The 5,620-nt window shown below is 35.1% G+C and overlaps 1 non-coding gene across 1 annotated transcript; it reads left to right on the forward strand.

Moving 5' to 3' along the window:
• Nucleotides 1–764: 764 nt before the first annotated feature.
• On the forward strand, nucleotides 765–837 carry TRNAA-AGC (transfer RNA alanine (anticodon AGC)). The gene has a single exon. It is a non-coding gene; the product is annotated as a tRNA-Ala (tRNA).
• Nucleotides 838–5,620: the final 4,783 nt, after the last annotated feature.

Below are 5,620 nucleotides of genomic sequence, written 5' to 3' on the forward strand. Positions count from 1 at the left end.
CAAATTTTAATAATATATTTTCTAGTTCAATAATTAAAGTGAGATATTTTATACTCCAAAACATGAATTCAAATTTCATTTCATACATTTTAAATTTATTTTCTTTTGTTCATTCCATTTTTTTTGGTAATTCTTTTATCTATTATTATATAAAAATACTTTAGTTTTTATAATAATTCCTAATTGAATGTAATAAGAAAATATATACATAAAAATAAATTAGATTAAATTTTATTTTTTATGATATTAAAATCAAAATATATTAAATGAATTATTTATTAATGAATATATTTTATATATTATATTCATTAATTTATTTTAAATACATATATTAAAAGTATTAGAGAAACAAATTTATATTATTTATGTTATATCTTTTATAATAAGGATAAAAATTAAAATTTTATGAAAACACACTTTGATATAAATTATTTTTTAAAAATTAATTTTAGTTTAAAATAGTATTAAAATATACAATTATTTTTTTTATTAAAACTTTCCATTTTAATATCGCATTTTCAATTTTTTATTTTTGGCTCCCCTTTATAAGATTTCTAGATATAGCAATTCAACATAATCTCTATTACTCATGTCTTTTTTCTTTTCTATTTTGGGGGAGTGGGGAAGGTGAGAATTGAATCAAAGCTTTCGATTGCATTAAGATCTAAATAATTTTATGTATACTTGATATTTCACGTAAGCTGGATCCACTAAAGGAACAAAAATAGTGAATATATATTAAACCATCGAATAGATGCCGGCGTGGGGATGTAGCTCAGATGGTAGAGCGCTCGCTTAGCATGCGAGAGGTACGGGGATCGATACCCCGCATCTCCATTTTTCTCTTTTGGTAAAAATATAAAATTCTATTGAGTACTTTTTCCAGTCAAAAACAACTATATATATTAGAAAAAATTACATCTTTTATCGCTGATATAAATTCATATCATGATTATCAATATTAGTAACTTAACACATACTATTGTATCTGTTAAGTCTTTTCTAAATTTTTTAGAATATATTTAAATTAAATTTAAGCATATAAAATTGGGATTTTTTATTTAAATAAATAAAATAAAAGCATTAATTATAGAAATAAATAATTTTAAAAATATTTATCGATTTGTATTCCCTAGTCATATCTCGTTTACAGTGTAAACGAGATGACATTGCGTGTATCTCGTTTATACTATAAACGAGATAGACATGTATCTCGTTTACGGTGTAAAAGGATACATGCAATGTTCATCTCGTTTACACTGTAAACGAGATACATGGAGTTGTGTCCCACCGACTATAAAAGGATGTGTAACTCTTGGTATTTTTCACAAACTTTTTGTATCATATTTCTCACAAATATAAGGCATTAATGGTCAGTAATAGTCCGTACATAGTTGTGCTTGTGTATCCCAATTGTCGTATGAAAAACGGTGACAATGGGGTGACATTTGAGTGCGAGGATCCGATATTGTTTCGCACTCAGCGTGTGAATACGTTGTCGGATTTGAAGAGTTTGATACTGAGCAAGCTCGGTGGTACAGAAGCGAGGGAAATCGGAAGGGTGGCATATAGATTGTTGGCCCCATGGGTAACGGAGTCTTCCGATTTCTACTATTCCGACTTTAAGGGGACGAGCATATGCGAGTGATGTTCGACATCCAAGGGAGGATCATGGTGGAGCAAGTAATGGAGCTGTCTGCAGAGATGGGACACAGTGGCGGTGGTCCTTCCGTACACTAGACCTATGTGCAGGACGACCGACTCCTCGCACCACCGCCGATTCATGTCGCCGTTCCAGTGGATGAGGCAGAAGAGGGCGAGGAGGAGTCGGACGAGGATTACGTGGCGGAAGGGTAAGATCGTCCCTCAGCTGACTGGCAGTAGGCTGGACATCGGGGGGCAACTCCACCAGCCTAGGGTCCTCTAAAACCTCCTGCCTAGATAGATGCCTCACACAGCAAGCTCCACGCCACCAATTGTAGTACTCACCGGTCGGCCTAGTGTCGACTGTATAGTGCACTGTAGTCCTGCAGACTAGACTCGAACCTCTGCCTCCAACCGTCGTACCACTGCTGGAGTCGCTCTGGCCACCAAACATCCTCATTGCGACCAGTGGTGGTCAGATACCTGTCGTTAAACACATTAAATAAATAAAATAGTTTCACTATCAAAACAACAAACAACAACCAACGTATAACTTTGAAGAAATTAACCACGTTCGTACCTGTCAATATTCACTAGAATCCCTGGCACTGGCTACTCCCCATTGAACTACCGTTTCACCCGATCGACGTGGTGAAACCGGACAATGTTAAAGCAGACTATAGGAACGGCCGACAACCATGTACCCCACTCGTCCTCCTCACGGAACTAGTGTGGGCGCAGGACCTGCAGCGCAGGGTCATCGTACACCCTCCATGCAAATTGAATAAAAAAACGTGAAACAAAATAACAAGTATTAAAACACAGCAAGTAGAAGGAAATATCAAAATATTTAATTTCATGACTAACCTCATCGAATCGTAACCAGTCGATGGATACCCTATAGTACAAGACTCTGGCTTGGTGCTGATCCCTACTCTACTGCTGCAATCCAACCAATCTGAAAGTAACGAAGACATATACAACTCATTGAGTTACAAACCGTGCGAACTAACACCAAAATTTAACATGAAATGAAAAAGTAATATTTGGATACCTCGCAGCTAGCGGGTACTGGTAGACTCCTCTATCTGGTGGACACCATTGAGAAAATCTTTGGTAAATCCAACTCATCAGCAGCGGAGTGCAACCGGCGATATCTGTGACGCCCCGCTGTGCCGCCAAACAGAGCGACTGGTAAGTCCAAGCCAGCACAGCAGAGCCCCATGATAACGCTCTGCACTCCGCGAAATTCTCGGAGAAGCGGTAGCCACAGTACGTGCACTAGGTTGTTGGACTTATCTGTCAGCAGATACCCTCCGATCAGTAACATAATGTAGCATCGGACATACTGGCAGAGGGTCTCAGGATCGTCTGTCGGGGGCATCTGTTAGACACGATCACGCAACCAAACTAGCTTCAGCGTGAACGACTCCTTCCTCTACGCCGCCTGCTGTGCCGCTACCGGAGGCCTAGCATCAAGCATCTGCTCCACCATCGCCCACGTCTCGGTGTTGTACCACCGACCAAAGTCACGAAGGCACCCCCAATGGAGTTCCCGTGTGCACGTAGGTCCAGGTGGTACGCCACATCTTGCAGGGTGATAGTGACCTCATCCCCACGGGAGATGAAACGTATGCGTCTCTGGATGCCATCGCTCCACGAATGCCGAAATCAGGGAATTGTCAAACTTGAAGTCCCTGAGCGGCACCGTGTCGCCGAATCCGACCTCGGCTAGATACGGGACGATGGCGTCGGATGGAGGAATGGTATGGTTGACTCGCCGGGGCAGTAGAAGGCGAGGCCTCTGCGGAATGAAAAATAATTTTTTAACCTCTAAATAGATAATAATACATTTTTCTAGTCTACTTAAGAACAAAGTACTACTACTACTTAGGAACATACTACCATGTGTATACTCTATAGCTGTCTCTAAGTTACTTATGTCGGTAAGTAAATCGTAATTAAGTCATACAAATCTTACACAAGCAAATATTGTTCTAAATTCATCATACAATCCAACCCCTAAAGCATCTTACTCAGTGCTTGTCACTACGAGACTACCCTAACAATCCTCACATATTTAGATTAACCGAACATAACGCAACTAACCTTAAAGTCGGCCGCCCCAACGTAATGCGAAGTCTCGTTTAGTCTGTTGATGTCCCCGTCGTTGTTCGCCTGGCGTGCCATCATCGTATTGGACTCAAATATAATAGGAAACGGTTAAAAGAGGGGAGAAAGAGTTTGCTTGGGTCAAAGTAGGGTCAAAAACAGTGTGTAAACGACTTATATTTATAGGTGCCGGTCAACCTTATCTTGTTTACAGTGTAAATGAGATAGACACGACGCAGCTGACGTGTCATATCTCGTTTACACTGTAAACAAAATACATACAATATCATCTTGTTTACACTGTAAACGATATATGACTGGAGAACGCAAATCAATAAATATTTTTAAAATTATTTATTTCGATAATTAATGCTTTTATTTTATTTATTTAAATAAAAAATTCTATAAAATAACGTATTTTTATTTGTATTAGATGACTCAAATGTTTTGGATTATTAAAAAAAAAATACTAATAACTCAAAATCATCTACTTGATTTTTATTTATTGGTCAAAGACTTGTTGCTTCTACAAAGTAGGATTCAGAATTAAATACTACATCAATTCACGTTGAAATATATAGATTGTATTAACGATTATCTTAAAATTATTTTAAAAACACCCATTAAAAAAATATAAATATAATTCTTTTAATTGAAAAATGTAATATCATTTGAAATAGGGTTGGAAGTGAACCAAACTGAGACGAGTTAGACCAAACTCAAACTCAACTTATAAAAATTAAACTTGGCTCACGGCTCGACTTATTAACAATCGAGTCTATTTCGTAAGCTCAAGCTCGACTCACCGAAAGCTCACGAGCTGGTTCGAGCTCACGAGTTGGCTCAAATAATAGAAACAAATTATTAATACGTATATTATATATGCATTTAATCTATACTTTTAATATTATATATATAATCGAGTCAAAACTCATGAGCTAATAAACTAAGTTTATCCAAACTCAAATTCAGCTCATTTAATTTATGAACTCAAATCTAAGCTCAAACTCAATTTACCAATTCACAAATTCAGCTTATCAAGTTATTAATAAGTGGAATTTAAACGGACTCATAAGCTAGTTTTTCAACTCTAATCGAAAACAAAAGATTCTTCTCCTTTTAATAATAAAAATGACGGAAAAAGATCCTCTCCAATTTTTTTAACAATTGATAGAATCCAGTGTGATCTATTACCTTTGATTCTATAAGTGGGACCAGAAATAAATAAGAGACAGAGCACAATGAATGGTTAGATTGAATACTGGATACCATCCAATTTTTTTCTCACTGGAGAGGATCCACTCCCTAAAAATGACTCGAACCTCTATCTCAGTTAGTGCCTCTAATAGCAATGGGCCAAATTCGAAACATGAGGAATAATATTTAGATTATTGAAAACTTTTAATTGTATCGATTTATTAGTGTTTCAATTATTTTTAATTGTTAATTTTAATTATAAAATATATATAATATATATAATTAAAATTAATGATTAAAATTAACTAAAATACTAATGTACGAATATACTTAATTTTTTTTAGATTAATTACAATAATAAAATGTTCCAAGATGTAATTATGGGTTTCACTTGTTTTTTTTTAAATATTATTATTTCATATGACTAATATTTTCAACGGAAGGTATACTTATTTTTAAAAATGATCTAATGTAGGTAACTTTTGTATGATTATATAAATAATATTTATAAAACCTTTAAATAAAATTTTAGTTTGTGTGAAATTGTAATTTATTGTTTTGGTTCTTGTAATATATTTTTAATTCTAGTCCAACTAAAATTCAAAATATTTAGTTTTTATCTCTACCATTAAAAAATAATTTAATTTTAATGTAAAATTTTATTTAT

This window comes from Arachis duranensis, chromosome 5, assembly GCF_000817695.3.
Source record: "Arachis duranensis cultivar V14167 chromosome 5, aradu.V14167.gnm2.J7QH, whole genome shotgun sequence".
In the NCBI taxonomy this organism is placed as follows: Eukaryota; Viridiplantae; Streptophyta; class Magnoliopsida; order Fabales; family Fabaceae; genus Arachis; species Arachis duranensis.